General features: G+C 39.9%; 1 long non-coding RNA gene across 1 annotated transcript; it reads right to left on the reverse strand.

Annotated features, from left to right (window-relative positions):
- Positions 1–434: 434 nt before the first annotated feature.
- Positions 435–15,335, reverse strand: LOC116668644. Its single transcript, XR_004325875.1, has 3 exons — positions 15,252–15,335; positions 8,020–8,024; positions 435–444 (listed from the first exon to the last, which is right to left on the reverse strand). It is a non-coding gene; the product is annotated as an uncharacterized LOC116668644 (long non-coding RNA).
- Between the last annotated feature and the right edge of the window lie 2,853 nt (positions 15,336–18,188).

The raw sequence follows: 18,188 nt of genomic DNA on the forward strand, positions 1-18,188 counted from the left end.
ATTGCTGGATCATATGGAGATTGTATGTTGAACATTTTGAGGAACTGCCAAACTTGTTTCCAGGGTGTTACACTGTGTGCACATTTGGTATGTGGACCTGCATGGTAGCCTGCAGGCCTGCAGATATTAGGGGTAGGGCCTTCTGGATCTAAAGGCACAGCCTGTCCATCCTTATAAATGTCGACCTCTTACTTTTGTCTCCAGTGCCTCCTGAGTCACGTAAATGAGAAATCTGGGTTTCCATCAGTGTTCAAGCTTAGACGCTTTTATGTCATATAAAAAAAAATTCCAAGTCAAGCCCTCATGTGGTAGTTTAGATCTGGCTTAAACTGAGAAGTAATAGGAATATAAAAAGAAAACTTGATCTTCTGAGGTTTTCTGCACTAAACTACCTTGGATAAAAATTAAGCCTTTAAATAATTTGAGGCTCATCTATCAGTGCCACTGAGTTTTTGAGAAAGTAAAGAACTCAGTTCCCCTCCAAGGCTTTGGAGAAATTCTTTGTCTTAAATAATATAGCTTAAAAAAGGTGTCTTTTAAAACTGTGAAGGATGTCAGAAAGAAATCTGAAGAACGAAGAAAAGCAGAAATTAAAGGAAAAATGAGCGCTACGCTCGCAGGGAGACCCAACTCGCACCGTTTGGGTCCAGCCAGAGCTTTTCAAATCTTCTGAAGCACATACAGTATTCTGATCCCTAACAACCCATATTCTTGGAAAATTAACCAGGAAACTAGCATGAGCGAAATGTCTTTCTGTTCGACTTAAAGAACAGAGACAGGGCTTGCTGCCGTGGGGGAAGGCTTTTAATCAGCATGTGTCTTCATCCTGCCTTGTGACCTTTCCCAACATTCAGTTGTTTTTTCACACTGGTCTTGAAAGAGCCAGTGGCTCTAAGGAAAGAAGGAGGGTATCTTCATCTTGCTTAGCATGGTTTATGTCAAGATTTTGCCCTTGTAAAATCACCTCCCTGTGCTGGTGACAGACAGAACAACGGTTATTTGAAAGTAGTCTCTGCTTTTGCTAAACTTTTATTTCAAAACAACTGGAGACACTTCCTATCACAGCCATGAAAATGTCTACCTTTAAATCCACGAGTAATTCTTTGGAAATTATATTTCTGATAAGAATCCTTTATCATTTCTAGTAATGCCACTGGCATTTTACACCCCCACCTAACCTTTCTGCCCTCCTCACATGTCTGAGAATATCAGGTGGTATTTTCCAAAGACTACACCGACTTAGCAACAAATTGGCCTGTTTTTTCACATAGTGCAAACCATAGTGATGAGGTTTAAAAACTGCGTAGCCGCCTCTGGTGAGCACTGGCACGCGGAAGCCCTCCTCCTCTCTGACTCCTGTGAGCCTCACCTTGGTCTCTCCTGTTACCGTGTAGCAGCTCTGATTCACCAGTGTGGCTCATCCTTTAGTAAATCTTTCATTCTCACCAGACTTTAAGGATCTTGAGGGCAGGACAATAATCAGTTTAAACATTTTAAGCTATTTCACTTCTGATATTATTCCACCCCTTGGCATTCAGTGTGTTTTGTTGATGGAGAGAAGGTGGGGCCAGTGGAAGGGAGGGACACAGTGGTTCGAATTACTGCCACTCATGGACTCGGAGAGCTAGGTCCGTCATGTATTAGGTCTGTCACATACTAGATCTTTCCAGTGGATCTATGTTAGAAGTAATCATTGAAAGGAAAACAAATAACAGTAATTGTTCTAAGATACAGAATCTAAGACGTGATGTTTAAGAAATTGACAGAACTGAGAAATGCAGAAATTTCAGACACATTTGCGTGAAAGCGGAAATTGTACTTTACAGAGCAGACATGGACGTCCATTAGGCTGAAAATCACTGCAACCGAAGGCAACAAAGGGAACACTGATTGTTTTCTAATATAGCACACATTGTGGGAAATTGTTCTGTTCTCAAACTCAAACCTTATATTCCCCATATGTTTTTATGTATCAGTTTTATCAATTCAGTGATATTCAAATAAACTTTTATTGATTTCCTACTGTATGCCACAAACTTATTATTTATGTAACTTGTCTATGTATATAAAATAAGTTAACAAATTCCTGGCACACAGAAGGAGACATTACAGACACACACACACACACACACACACACACACACACACTCCTTTGTTACTCATTGTATTGAACTAAGTGGAATCTCGAAGTCTGATATGGCCAACAAATAATCTAAATTTCTAACGTGAAACTACCTTTAGGAGAAAGCATCACTGAGATTTAGAATAATTTAAGGATCATTTGGGGGCGTTCTAAAAATTGTGACTTTCTGTGAATGGAGGAAGCCATTGGCCTTGGATCATTTGCAAACAGGATGTCTCCTTTCGCCTGTTCTGAGCTCCACGTTTTATGCAACTAATGCACGACGAACTGCAGCCCTGCTCCTCACAGAAAAGTGAATTTATAAAAAGCATACGTTTACATCCTGTTCACCTTTCTCGCCCAGATCACGCCCCTGCCCCTTTCTCTCGCCTTTTCTGGACCACACTTGCTCTCCCACCAGTTCTTTCCACGTCTGCCAGAGCCTCCCACCTCCTAACCTGCCACTGAAGCTTCTGGTCTGGCTTTGCACCTGAATGACCATTTCTTCCTATCTTGAACACATTGCTTAACACATTTTAAAAGTCAGCTCTCTTTTTGCCACACTGTTTTTCTTCAACCTCCTTTTTAAAAATAATCTTTATTTAAAATAGCTATCATCAACATTGTGAGGATTCATTATATTCATCTTTTTTCTTATATAGTCTTTGAACTAAATCATTGGTGGTTAGCTTTGAAAATAAAGTATAATACGATATTTTCAACACTATTCCTGGTACCATGCCAGATATTATACTTAATACTTGCACGAGCAGAGTGCAAGTTCAAGATCAGAAGATTTTCAGAATGTGAATGTTACCACGGTGTGTATACTTAATGAGTGTTATCTTTGACATCCCTTTCTCCAGTGCATATGTGTACACACGTGCGCACACACACACACACACATTCTATATGTGGCAGCGTAGGTAGGATAAAGCAAGTAGAGAAGTTTCAGGTATTTCAGTGACTAAATATGCAAAACATATTGGCCTGATTTGTTAATCAGCTCGTGGTTAATAAGATGGGTGAAAGGAGCAGTTATGAGGGCCGCAGCCAGTTCAGCAGAAGCGTGTGTTTGTCCTCGGGTCCTTACCGGGGAAAATGCAGAGCTGGGAACTGCAGATGCCTTAAGACCTGAGCCTGTTCAGTTCTTAAGTCACGGAGGCAAAGCACATGCGGAGTCTGAGGTGTTGGTAGTCACACTCTCCTTCCCTTGGGAAGGTTCACTTGGCCCCATAGTGGGGGGAGTCAGGTGGGTTTTCTGAGATTAACTTTTAGACAAGATGGAGTTTTCTAGGAAGATGCATATTAGTCCTTAGAATCTGAGTTAAATAAATTTCAAAATGCTTATGTATACTTTTATCTTACCACTTTGCCATTGTGGGGTGCGTGCCTTGGGATGTTGTAAACAGTCCTAAAAATCATGTCTTGGTGGGCAGTGTCCAGAGCAGCTGCGTGCACACTGAATCAAGCTCACACGGTAGCTTTGCTGTCTGTAAACTTGGATGTAAAAATGGTTTTATGTCTATGTTTATGTCTATATCTTCATCTAGCCGAAAGAGAAGAGTCACACATTGGTAAAGAGATATTAAAGCACTAATGCTGGGTGTTTTCTATTATGATCTGTGAGATAAACAAAATCTATGCAAAATGGAAGCTTTTTGTTAAGGCGCTAAGCGTGCGCAAGGGGAACATTTTGGTTCATATTCAGGTAGAGCTCATTGTCATTGTTTTATTTAATATTATTCAGTGAATGGTACATGCTAACTGTGCAGGCAATTAAAATTCGTAATCATAATATGAGATGCTCTTGCTTTACCTAAATTTGTATTATAAGTGTGGTTAGCACTGGATATAGTTCATGTAATTTGCAGGCTCAGGGAACATCTGTTATAAAAGTTTCTCCTGTGGAAGGCATTTATCACTGTCCACCTCATCTCTAGTTATCCTAGGTTATTAAATGTGCTGGTAATCATAAAATTTAAACCATTGTAATTTATGTTTATGCTGTTCTAAGTTTTGAGGAAATTATATTTTAGAATGTTTATAATTATTTCATTATATACTGTCCAGGAATAGCGTATAGCATCATGTGTGATTTCAGAATGAGACACTAGAATTTCTTCAATAACTGGAAGGCACTAGGCTCTGCTACTTTGGGTTTATTGTTCCAGATGTGGGTTAAGTAACAGGTGGCATTAACATGTTTATTGTTTGATAGCCCAGCTATCATGTACCACATGCCTCCTTAATGCTGCTGTCTTTACTAATCAGAATGTGCTGGCATACTGTAGTCATGTGACCTCAGATCTTAATAACTTGTGATACAGGTTTATTTTTCACATACGTTATGTCTTCACTACCAGTTGGCTTAAGCTCTGCCCCACGTCACCTTCACTCCGGGACTCAAGCCCACTGAACATCATCTCTTTAGAAAACTGCTGATAAGGGAAGAGAGAAAGAGAGTTGTGAATACATTTGTGTTGTCTCTCAAATGTTCTTCTTGGAGGGGACACATTCCTTCTGCCCACACTTAATTGGCAAAACAAGTGACAGTGGTGTGCTAAGCCTGACGCTACTGGTGCCAGAGCAGGAGAGCAGTAAATATTTGTGAACAATCCTGCAGTCTGCCAGCATATCACAGGATGATATTAGAGTCACATGTATTTCAGTGATCGATTCTCACTGTTCCTTATACTTGTTTTGTTTACATATTTTTCCAGAATCTAATATAAACTAAAAAACGGAAAACAAGCAACAAACATTCCAGATTGTTTTCTCATCCAAAATCAATGTCCTAAATTCTATTTACCTTAATCAGAGTATTTAAAAAATCAATAGCTCAGATTTTAATGGACTAGTAATTTTTGCCTGATTATTTGCTATAATTGTTTTATATTGATCACATTATCTAGAAGGAAGAGGCCTCAGATCGTTCAGAACACACACGCGCGCACACGCACACGCGCGCACACACGCAGGCAACATCAGAGAAGTTGCTGTGACTTAGAGGTTTTTCTTAGCAAGTTATGTTTCGCTATGTGGGTAGGGGAAAAAATCACTGAACTGCCCCAATAATGCTGGTAGGTTCTTCAACAATTTCTTACTGTTTTTATGGCCACAGCCTTTTCAGAGTAATTAGCTCATCAAATATCTGTGTAGTAGTGCCTCCCCTAGGAGAAAAAATAATGAATCTATCCTACAAAAATGTCCTTAAAAATGAGTGATTCTGGACTTTTTGGGAGAAAGATTTTGTTGGGAATGTTCGACCTCTCTGCTACTCTTTAATTAGGGTGTCAGGAAACAGTTTTTATTTACCAATGTATCAGGATTTAGCTGAAAGTCATCCTGTTATTGAAAGTTCAAGGTATTTTTGTGCTATAGTTATGAATATAGGAATTATTTATTTTGAAATTAATTTTAGTTCAAGTATTTTTCCTCTAGCAGTCTTATTTTAGTATGCCTAACATTTTTCCCCATTTTTTTGTGGAATCATATATAAAAATACAGTTGAAATTAAAAGATTATTTAACCTGATACATATTTAACGGTTCTGGTTTTACAACTATAAGAGGTTTATTCTGTCATTTCCAGAGTCATCAATTCCTTTGTCAGGCATTGAGAATTTATTTTTCCTTTTTATAGACTTTCTAAAATATCTGATAACCAAAACACAGAGGGTTATCATTATACGTGTGATGTGGTTTTCTCTATGCAATGTACCACATACAGCATCTTCTTCTAGCTGAAGATAATTATTTTTTAAAGCAACTAAGGAACAAGAAATAGGGAAGCATTGACACAAATAGACAGTAGTGAATTCAGAATGCATAGTAAATGTTCAAATTAGAGACACTGTTTCCATGCCCAATTACCTAATTTGTAATTGCAACTATTCAATGCACTTGATTCTTCTCTTCAACTTCTTCCTTTCCCTCCCCCTAACTTTCCCTCCCAGTTTTTGTATGACAGCTTGGTAGTAAACCCAGAATGCTTAGCTATTTCCTCCCCAAACCATCCCACCTTCCAAAGCCCAGTTTCAAGGATATATGCTATAAAGATACTTTCCATATGATACTAAAATCTTTAGAACCTCATTTTCTTCTTAAAGGTTTTAGATGTGAATAACTGTCAACCATAGCAGAAAATGATTTCTGTGCTCAGAGACAGCTGAAGGACAAATGGTATGTGTGTGTGTTTGTGAGACAGAGACGCAGAGCACACTAGTGCTAGCATTTATAAGATGCTACAGAGAGAGAGGGCATAAAGAATAAGGAAGAGTGTAGGGAGAGTGGTCCTGGAGAAATAAATCCTTACTTAGAAATGATTATTTAAAGCTAATACCATGTTAGTGCCTAAAATCTGGATGATCACATTAAAGACATATTCAAACTTTTTTTTTTTTAGGTGTATGTGACTGCTGTGGAGTGTGGGAGTGTTAAACATTAATACTGTTTTCAGTATTCAAACCAGTGAATACTAAAGCATGTGTTGGTCCGCTCAGTCATGTCCTACAGGTCCCTTAGGCTCTGTTAACTCTTGGTCAGTCTTTTTGTTTCTGTTTCTCAGACTCAGTTGGTAGTTTCCATTGTCCCATCCTCAAGCACATCAGTTCTTTCTTCTGCCTGCTCGCATCTCCCTTTGAGTCCCTCTAGTGAATGTTGCACTTGTTACTGCACTTTTCAGTCCCAGAACTTATTTTGGTTTCTTTTTAGATTTTCTTCTTACTGATATTTCCATCTTGTTCATTCATCATTTCCTTGACTCCCTCCACATCTTCTTTTAGTTTGTAGAGCATCTTCAAGACAGTTTTTTTTTTTTTTTTAATTTGTCCACTAGATCCACCATCAGATCTTTTTCAGGGACAGTTTGTCTTGGTTTATTTTTACCTTTGAATTGGCCATACTGTCCTGTTTCTTCGTATGCCTTGTGACTTTTTTGTTGTTGTTGAAACATTTGAATGTACTAATGTGATAAGTCTGGAAATCACGTTCTCCCCCTCCCCTAGGGTTTGCTATTTTTACTTTTTGTTGTTTTTTGTTTTTATTTTTGTTTTTGTTTTCTGATTGTTGTAGGCTGTCTCTGTGCTGAGTATCAGCCTGAAGTGTAAACTAGGTTCTTCTGAGGTCTTTCCTCTGCCTCCTTCCCCTGGACGTGCAAAGTGATGTTCTAATTTTCCTATTCAGATCTCCCTCACCGTACAATGGGGTTACATCCTGATAAACCCACTGTAAGTTGAAAAGACATTCAAGACACCTAACTTACCGAACATCATAGCTTAGCTCGCCTGCTTTACGTGACTCAGAGCACTTTCATTAGCCTACAGGTGGGCAAAATCATCTTAACACTTTTATAATAAGATGATGAGTATCTCACATAATTTATTGAATAGTTTGCCAAAAGTGAAAGGTGGCATGTTTGTCTGGGTACAGAATGGTTGTAAGTGTATCAGTTGTTTGCCCTCATGGTCACTTGGCTGCCTGGGAACTGGTTCACTGCCTCTGCCAAGCATCACAAGAAAGATGGGACCGCATATCCTTAGCTTGGGAAATATCACAATTCAGAATCTGAAGTACAGTTTTCAATGTGTATTGCTTTCTCACCATTGCAAAGTTGAAAAATCGTAAGTTGTACCACCATAGGTCGGGTTCCTGCTGTATATACAGTTACTTTTGAATGCCCTGGTCTTCAATGATTTGTCCCCAAAAGGGAAAAAGGGGAAAAATGAAGCGAGGTGAGGGGGAAGTATGTTGGCTCTTTGAATCCCCTAGAAATGACTCCAGCCAGAGGGGGTGGGCTGACCACAACGGGGGAGGTGGAACAGCAGTGGCTGCTGCCTCTCCGAGCACCCAGAGCACAGGTCCTCAGGGTTGTTGGGCAGCGTCCCTCATGCCCACCCTGGCTTTTGTAAGCTGTGTGCAGGCTGCTCTAGGGAGATTTGCACAGCTGTGTGCCGTGGAGCTGAGGGCTGGAGGATAGGCTGTTTCTACTGTGCTAAGAACTGACAGTGACTCTAATTAACCACAGTTTACCGTCCAAGCCTTCCCCTGGTTGCAAGTCTTCTGTAGATTCCCGAGTTCCAAACAGTTACATCAGGCAGATTCCGCCCATGCAGTCGTGGTCTGTGCAGGATGACAGGCTTCTAATACGTCCCACTGCATACCTTCCCCAAATCCCGTCTCCTCAGATGTGCAGATTATATCATAATGTCTAAGACTGTTGCCCAACAATCTATATTTAAACAATTTCTGTAGGTGATTCTTTGCCTACTTTAAGTTTGCAAGTCAGAGATCGTATCTAAACACTCTCTATCCTCAGTGCAAAGTGAAGGCCCCGTGAAAACGTTTTGTTCTGAGTGTAGTTACTCCGCAATTTATTTTCTGAACCAGAAGAAAATTGAGACTAAAAGGAGACACTGTTAATACTTCCTCTGTAATAAAAGATGTGCAGTGGGACTAAGTCATTTGAGGAGCACTTAAATAAAAGGATAATCTGGGACATTTCTTTAAGGGATGTCCGTAATACGCTTTGCCCAATTTCTGCATCAAAATCTTGACTTTCATAGTGAGGTGATGTCCACAAAGTCCAGCTGTTCATATGTAACAATTGGAAGGCATTTCTTTGCTAAGGATTGTATGTAGATCACAGAAGATTAACTTCAGACATGCTGAATCCATATTACATTGTACGAGTTACAAATCGTTTGCTCTTTTGTTTGTGCATATTCAGTGTGTGTAATATGGAACGGGTTTCTGATACTAACTTCTGGTTTCTCTTCCTCGCTGGATGTGGAACCTCTTACCCGGGGAACAGCGTCTCCTTCCGCCACCCAAGTCCTGTCAGCTCTCCTCCGTGACTCACTCACTGCCCTTGTTCCATAGGACCGTGCAGGGGACTCGTGTCTTCCTTGTGTTGAAATCAGTGTTATTATTTTCAGAAAATCTTGGTTTCTCCATTGGCAAATGCTGAAGTAAAACTTTATGTCTTTATAATTGTTGCCCACTTTGCTTCCTCTAATAAAAAACAGTAAACACAGGGCAGTCATGCAGTGGGATGGGTGCGTGTGCGTGCATGTGTGGAAACTGTCATTTTAAATGGTTTTTGGAGAAGAGCGACCAGTCTGGACCGAAATGAAAGCTAGTGGTTTTCCACTTGGAAAATATTTAGACGTTATTGCAATTCTTGTAGGAGAGCGTTAAACATCTTAGCCTAAGTGAAGCACCTCAGGGGATGTCATGATAGCTGTAATGTTTATGGAGGAAACAGGCACTCTTGGAAAACTTGGGCACTGCAAGAACTTGGAAAAGGAGTGACAACACATACCCGACTGGGCCTCGGCGGGGGACGTATGGTTCTGTTCCTGGATCCCTGGACGCTTGTTCTGGATTTCATTATCCAAACAATTTAAACAGTCGTAAGTAAGCATAATCAGAGCTTTGTGAAATATGCCCATTCCGTCTGAATTCAGCCTGTAAATAGTGCACCCAAATAGGCTTGCTATCAGTTCAGTGCTGGGACTGGGAATCACCTCAGCTTTGGTGTTCTGTTTTTCCCTCAGTCAGCAGAAACTAGGCATTCTCGCCCCAGATCTGTTTTCGCGTGCTGTGTCTGCCGTAGCCTTTCTTCTTTTTAGGCTCTGCCCGGTGCACCTTCTCTACCTCAGTTTAGTGGAAGCCTTTTAGTGAGAACACCCTTGTGGTCCTAGAGTTTCATCAGACTGGCTGCTGTCCACTACCACACACAGGTGCTCGGCGACACGGGGGGACTTCTGCTGAGGCAAAGTTAGAAATGTGTTGCCATTCCTTTTCCAAGTTCTTGCAGTACCCGAGATTGCCGAGAGTGAATGTTTCCTCCATACACGTCACAGCTAGCATGGCGGCCCCTGCAGCGCTTCATTCAGGGTAAGAGGCTTAATGCTCTTACACAAGAATTGCAGCGATATCTAAATATTTTCCAATTGGGAAAGCCATTTTAGCTTTCCATTCAATGCAGACTGATTGCTCTTCTCCAAAATGCAAGGTCCTGAGTAAGTGTCATCAGTCACTTCACCCAAACTTGGTGAATCCGTGCTTTCTGCAGAAGAGGAGGTGAATTCCAGGACTGCAGCTCTCCTCCCTGTCATATGCCTTGGACGTGAGTTCTTCATTACTGCACACTGTGACATTTTAAGATCGCCTTTCTTGCTTTCTCAACATTTATTAATAGATGTGAAGCTTTTGTATTTTGGCTAATTAAATGCCAAAACTTCATTTGCTTGGTTCTCCTTTGATGAACTACTTGCGTTGTGTTTGACAGATAGTAGAAAAGAGATTGCACTGGACAAATAGAAGAAGGCATACTTGCACTAACATGAAAGGCAAAGAAGAATATGTGTCTGACAGCCGAGAGCACCTGCGTGAAGGTTGCAAAATCCTGGCCGCCGTCCAGCGCACGTGCTTTATCAGTGTGATGTCAGTGATGCGGGAACTCTACCTGCTTTCCATTTTGTTATGTTGGTTTTGTGTAGGTTGACTACTTCTACATAATGTTAGCAAAACAAACTTAACTGCAAAAAAAATCCTAAAATTAATTTGCCTTGATGCATTTTATAGCACGTTATCTCTGATGACAGCCTGTTTTTATAGTTATATTTTGAGAGAGACAGGAAGGAGTGCTGGGTCTGCTGCAGAGTTCTTTACTGTCTGTGTGCTCTTGGGCCGGTCGTCTACCCTGAGTTCTGATTGCCTCCGTAGCTCTCACACTGCTGTTGTTTCCCAGCGCTGTCACTCAGCAGAACGTGAAGGCTGGCCTCTTCTGTTCTGATAGCAGGGGATTATTTCCATGCAGTCTTGACTGTGAAAAGGAATGAGCACCGCTTCAAACATTTCTTTTACAGAAACTCAGCCTTTGCGTTTAGGGCTGTGTATAATGAAATGGAATTTGGGTAATGAATAGAAACTTAGACGTCTACAAAATATCCTCAAGTAATTCAGAGGTATCAAAAGTTCAAGTATGTAAAATGTCTCTTTAATCCTTGTGATAAGGAAGAGCAAAAAGGCCCTGGTGAAGGGCTGAGTGGTGACAGGAGATCTGAGGCTAGATTTCCATGAAGCTAAACATTGAGGTGAAAACTCCGAAAGGCATCCAGGTGTATTTCTTGAATATCTTTCTCCTATTTTGTACATAATTAAAATTTTCTGTTTTCTTCCAATGATTATCCATGTAAAACTAACTTTCGAAAGACTCAATTTTTTTTTTTTTTTTTGCTTTTTTCTCAGTTGAATCACTTTTCTTTGGTGGAAATAGAGATTTTGTTTGTTTAGTTAGTTGTATGTGTTGCATTTTCTTATGGTTCAGTATATCTTTATTTTTTATTGAAGTATAGTTGGTTTACAGTGTTGTGTTAGTTTCTGGTATACAGCATAGTGATGTAGTTATATATATGTATGTTTGTGTGTGTGTGTGTGTGGATAAATATATGTTTCTTTTCATGTTCCTTTTCATTGTAGGCTATTACAAGGTATTGAATATAGTTCCCTGTGCTGGAAATAGAGTATAATGGAGACAAGTGGTATTGATTTAGAGGGTTTACTGAGAAGTAGGGAAATACAGATAATGCAAGCTCATAATATCAAAGTAATTCTTTTCTGTATTATATTAGACCTTTATGACCAAAAGAGGCTGAGCATTCATTGGTATAAAGGACCTAAAGGAATAAGCAAAGACTTAGAGGAATAAGATCAATACATAGCAAAGAACCAGTTTGATTTTTCTTTTTTATGATGGAACCACAGTGAAGGGGTTGCTACCCAGGGTTGCTTTTCATTTTCTTTTGATATGCATTCAATCTCACTATGAAGAGAAAGAACAAAAATAGAAGAAAAAAATAAAAGAAGGGAGGAATGAAGTAGAGCAGGAAGGAAGGGAAGAAAGGGAAAGAAATAGGAAGAAGCAAAGAGTCTTTTATCAGAGAGAGATTGATGATTAAAGATCACAGAGAAGTTGTTTTTGTACTGAACTTGGCCTTGATCTGTAGCTGTTGACGTTTAGCTCTTGGAAATATGTCTGTTCTCTTGACTGTAGTTCTCAAGTGTAGAAACCCAAGTTCTACAGTAAGGACGTGCAGACATGCAGGTGGACATAGTGTGCTTTTTTCCACAAAGTTAGCGGGTGACAGAGCTCTGTTCTGCACCCATCATTGCTTAGGCGTTTTATTTGAAATTCTGTTCACATTCCCATGTGTGCATTAAACTCGGACAACAATACACACACTAAACTACCTCTGATGATGTCCACATTCAGCAGTGTTTCTCTGTAACTCTTCAGTCCTGAGGGATGTGATGCTGGAGAGGAGAGAAGCTAGCAAAGTGTAACTCAGAGGGAGTCTTTATTTGTACTCGAATAGTTTTTTTTAAATCCACATTTCTTTCACTTTCTTAGCTTCAGTAATCCTTGAAGAGAATAGAATCAAACCTTGTATTTTAATGAGGATTTTTCAGTGCTATGGCCATGTGGAGCAAAAGTGAAAAAGAAATGCTATGGGTGTGTGTGAAAGAAAATAGGACCAGGGTTGCTTTCTTTGAGAACAGAATTTATATTGTCTAAGCGTAAATGACAAACTTGAGATTAGATTTGTTACGTGGAACCAAATGAGCTAAAAAGGAGGTATACTATTTTAAATCTGCGATGTCAAATCAATGCCTCATGTAATATGACCCAGTGGATAATAAAGCAGAATATGTAAAAGGAAGAAAAAGCACCAGAAATGATACTTCTTAACTGACTGAAACATTTGCACTCAGATTTGTCATGTGCCATCACATCCGTATTAGTATTTTTCATTTTTAAGGGTCTTGGCAAAGCAAGGGAACTTGCCAATAAGTGAATTGACTGGCCTTCTAAATGTCTTTACTTATAACTACAATAATAATTTTCTCATCACCCTGCTATGAATTATTAAAAGAATATTGGCATTTTGCTATATATTTTAATTATCTTTAAGTCATTCCTCATAGTAAAAATAATATTATAGTAATTAAACTTTTGTTAAGCAAATTTTCAGCCTGGGCTAAGTTCTTAAATCAATGCTCATTTCAGTTAACATGTAACTTTACTTTTTTTTCTTCTTTAAAATCAATGTCCACATGATTCCTTATAGATAAAAGTGTTCTATTCCTGAAATAAGAATGAACAGTCTATAATTTTAATATCACCTCTCTTAATGCCTTTATGGATATGTATTTTAACTTGAATTACATATATAGGTACAGATATATCAGTATATCTACATGTGGATCTATGCTCATTGAAAAAAATGGAATCCCTCCCCAAAGACCCATAGAAATATAGATCCCATATGTGTAAAGTGTGTTAAACCTGCCTGACCGCAAAAGATATTCTGTCTTTATAGACCCCCTTACATTTCTGGGTCTGCCAAATTTCCTCATCTTGTTGTTGTTTGTTGAACAAGGCTAAAAGGAAATTTCAAGTATTTAGAACATCCTTTTTAGGATGCATTTGGAATGCCGTAAAAGGCAGGAAAATATTGATCTTGGACTTCTACGTAGGTTTGAGGGACTTTAAATTTGTAATGGTATGTTCTCCGCTGACTGTGGTACCTGAAGTTCATCACCTTGTAGGAGACAGGGCAATAACCCTGGTACCAACATCATTTCTAAAGTTTTGCCGACATGGTGACAGCGTGTCTCTTCATTGGAGGGCTAGGGAGGTGGTCCACCCTGACTCATGCAAAAATGTTTCCCCATTTCCTGCTGGACTTAGGAGTTTTAGTATCTTTATAGAAAAGTCTCTTCTACAATTAATGTATTCAGGATTGATTGTGTTGCATGAAGCTGAATAACTCTTAACTGCTCTGACAGGATTCTGTCTGCATCATGGCAAATATGTTATGAGAGTGAGGAGCACGTCCCCCACCGCCCACCCCGGCACCCTCGGTTCTTAATCATTAACCGAGGATGACACACTTTTCCAGCGAGAACAGACGCAGGCTTGGGATCGTCCTCAGCGCAGTGGTCCCGGAAGCATCGCGCGCTGATCCGCGGTGGCGCGGGGAAGAAAACTGTCTTGCCTCGCTGGCTTTTGTTTCTCACCAACGGTTCTTTTAAAAATGAAACTGTTACCAACCAATGAGCGTAAAGGTGTCTATTTATGGTGATATTTTAAAAATTCGTGTTTTGAGACACATAGCCCCCCACTATAGAAGAAAAAAGATACAGCCTATAAAGAGAAAATTTAGGTGATCAAGAGCAAAATGAGCGTGTCAACAAGCGAGAGATCAGGGACAAACGGCAAAGGTAGGCGGAGCGACAGGGTCTGGAAGGAGGCGGAAGCAGCGGCATGCTGTCTCCTCTGGGGACCGGGAGCGTCAGTACCACTTACAGGGTGAGCAGCCAGGAACACTTTCACTGCTTAAAATAATAACCCGGGTTTGGGCTCTCCAGCTTGAGAAAGGACGCTGAAAGGAGATGGACCGTTGACCATTGCCTGGGACTAAGGCTTAGGTAGTGAGGTTTACGGAGGGAAGAGGAGGCAGCCAGGAAGGGGCCAGGTTGCCTATTTGATGTGCTGCAGGACCTGAGCTATCCCGGTATCAGTGGAAACTGGCTCTGTTCTAAGACATGGTTCTGGAATAGAGACTGCTAGTGAGGAGTGAGATTACAGGAAAAGGAGAAGGAGCGGAGATTAATTTAGTCCAAATAAAAGAAATACAATAGAACAAAGAGAACAATATGAAAAGATTCTCAGTATGTTAAATATCCTCAAAACAAAAAAGAAAGACATAACAAGAGAATTTTCCATTCCTGCTGTAGCAAATTATCACAAACGTGGTTGTTTAACACAACACGAATATGTTATCTTACAGGAGGTTTGAAGTCCAACACGCGTCTCTCTGGGCCCAAAATCAAAGTGTCAGCAGGGCTGCTTTTCTTCTGGAGGTGCTAGGGGAGAATTAGTTGCCTTACGTTTCCAGCTTCTAGAGGACCTGGGATTCCATGGCTCAGGGCTCGTCCCTCTGTCTTCAGAGCGCATCACTCCAACCTCTGCCTCTGCCATCGAATCTACTCATCCATCTCTCACGGTCCTGCCTCCCTCTTATAAGGATATTTGAAACTACTTTTGACCCATGTACATAATCCAAGATAATCCTCCCATCTCAAGATTCTTGACTTAATCACATCTAAATAGTCCCTTTTGCCATACAAGGCAACGTATTTACAGGTTCCTGGGACTGGGGCGTGCGCATCTGTGAGTGGTGTGTGGGGAGATGTTGATTTGTCTTACCACAGCATCCATATAAAGAACAAAGAAGATTATGAAATAAATAGAGGCAGAAGTAAATTTGTGGCTAAAGGGAAAAATAAACTAGACACAGTAGAAGTGAAAGGTATCTCGTTGTCATCAGAAATACTTGGTAGTTTCTAGACTGGCACAGTCAGGAAAGAATTCACCCAGATGTCGCACAGAGATTATGCTGAAGCTCATACTGAAGAATTTTTTGCACATCTACACATACAGGCACACACGTGTACACACACACACTATGTATAAAAGAGCAGTTCAGAGACAAGGAAGCTAGATTGAGAGACTCCAACATGTGCCCAAAATAAGGGGGAGAAAGAATACAAGAAAAGCACTATTTGAAAAAAAAAGTGGGGGATCTGCCACAATTGAAGAGAAATGCGAACCTTCAGGCTGAACGTGCAAGCCTAGTACTGAGAAAAGGGAATGAAAATAAACCCGCACAAAGGCACAGAAAAGTGACATTGCAGAACACCAAAATGTATGCTCTGAAAAGCTAAAAGAGAGAAATGCTCTGTCCAGAAAGGTAGCAGTTAGACTTCTTCTATACCCTAATTAAAAAAAAAAGAGAGAGAAACACCTGCGACTCTAGAATTCTGTACTCAGATAAAACATCAGTTAAGGTTAAGCTGAGGGACAAAATAAAGTATGGTGTATCTTGCAGCCTGATGTTTTTGATCTGGGTTCAGTTTTCTTTTGCAAAAGTATACTGTTTAGTATTTCTTGCAGTAACATTCGATTCTATGTACATCTGAATATTTCTGTTCCTCTGGTAACTGATCTAAGGTACAGAAGATGAGAAGACAGTAATGATAGAAATAGGGTCCCGGTCAGGACATGAGAAGAGAGGGGAACCCCACCCCCCCTCACTGTGGGGTTGAGTTGACTAGGCAATGTGAGATCCTGAGAGATCTTTTGACCAGTGAGACTGAGTTGACATGAATCAAAGGAAGTGTGTAGCATGAAATAACAAGGACATAATCCTAGGAACTTCCAGATTACTGGAATGCGTTTATTATGGGTTTCTTATTTTCTTTCTTTTTTTTTTTTTTTTTTGAGGAAGCTAGGTCATTCTCAGATAGACTGAAAAAAAAAAAAAAAACTGATAAACAACCTGATTTCTTTAACCTGTAAGTACTGTTGAAGTAAAGTTCCTCTGGTTCTTTACTTAATCAAAACACTTTAGATGTTATTAGGGAAGTAACAATATAGACATTTCCTTTGGATCAGGGTCAGGGACTTTCCCGTATTCTACTGTCTCAATGTTCATCATTTACCTAAGTTAGTGGCTCCTGTAAATATTGTAGACATATTAAACTGCCTGGTAGGTTTACACTTAGGAGCCAACTCTAAACATCTCTTAGTGGCAACTGTGATTCTTGGTTTTGGAAAGATTTTTTGCATAATCACAAGGCCAAGTCTAGTGAAGTCTGGGATCAATTACAGATACCTGTCAACCAACTAGCAGGGAAGGGATGGCCCGGGGCTCTGGTGTGCCTGTGGCCTGCCTACTAGATTGCTGACAAATGTTTAACAATAGGCTATCATGGTGGGTTGGGAGGGCCTGATTATGGCATTTGCTAACTCCCCTGGTGTAAATATTCCTCCAGTGAACTCACATGACATCATTCAATTCTGGGCACAGTTGGTTGTTGCTGGCGGGTGTGAGCTGGTGACTTAATTCTAAAACTCTGTATCTGAAGTAGTTACCTGTTGGTCACCCACACGTGCTAGGTAAGCAAAGCATGGAAATAAGAGTCTGAATTTAGGTAACATTTTTTATATATTATGAAGAGTGGTTGAAGAAATCTGTTCTTTATCCTGGAGTGGAGGCAGCTGAATGGTGAAATCCTGAGCTCTGTGTTTATACAGATTTTTTTTTTTTTGACAGAGTATCATCTCCAGTTGTTTTCCATCCCTAAGGATCAAATCCAGATATGCATAGTCTGAAACATTCCCCTTTCCGATTGTGCATAGCTTTGAGGAAGATTTCAGAAAAAAAAATTTTAGAGAAAAAGCTTTTTTAAAAACTGGTTGTCAGTTGACCAAATTTTACACTTTAAATCTTGCTAACCCCTTATATTATATGAAGGATTAGGGAAGGTTCAAGGAGAAAACTTTTGAGGCCAAATAATTCAACAGTGTTTGGATAATCTGGGAAAGCAGGAGTTATTTTGCCCAGACACTCGAGCTAGGAACTTCATTCTTTACCAAGCTGCTTCCTGACGTGGAATTCACATCGCTGTACGAATTATAACTCCAGAAGTTCTCTGGAATTTTCCCTGGCCCTTCCTCTCAAATCACTGGCCAGTTCAAGCTACTCTGTATAGTACTGTGTTCTGTTCTTATATGAATTGAAATAAGCAGGATAGAGAATTGCTGGCCATATATGTTAAATTTGGCCGTCAATCTGACGGTTTCCCCCAAATAACATTCTGTCTTATACTTTTCAGGTGGGGGGGATACTTTTTAAGTCAGCCCATGATGTTGTAAACGCAAGATTTAGTTTCCTTTGCACATGTTTCTGTTGGTCAGATCTGAAATACTATACTGTTTTTGAGATTACCAAATGCCATTGGCATTGAAATTCTTGTGTTGCAATGTTCATCAGTTTCATTGCCCTGAATCTTTTGCCTAAAATGCAGGCATAATTTTCTATGAAGGAACATGTTAGATTTTGCATAAAACTCAATTTTTCTATAAAATTATTTTTATCTAAATCTTGAAAATGACTTAGACTGGTCAAACCTTTAGGGAAATCCCTAGT

The sequence above is a fragment of the Camelus ferus genome, chromosome 14 (assembly GCF_009834535.1).
Source record: "Camelus ferus isolate YT-003-E chromosome 14, BCGSAC_Cfer_1.0, whole genome shotgun sequence".
NCBI lineage: Eukaryota > Metazoa > Chordata > Mammalia > Artiodactyla > Camelidae > Camelus > Camelus ferus.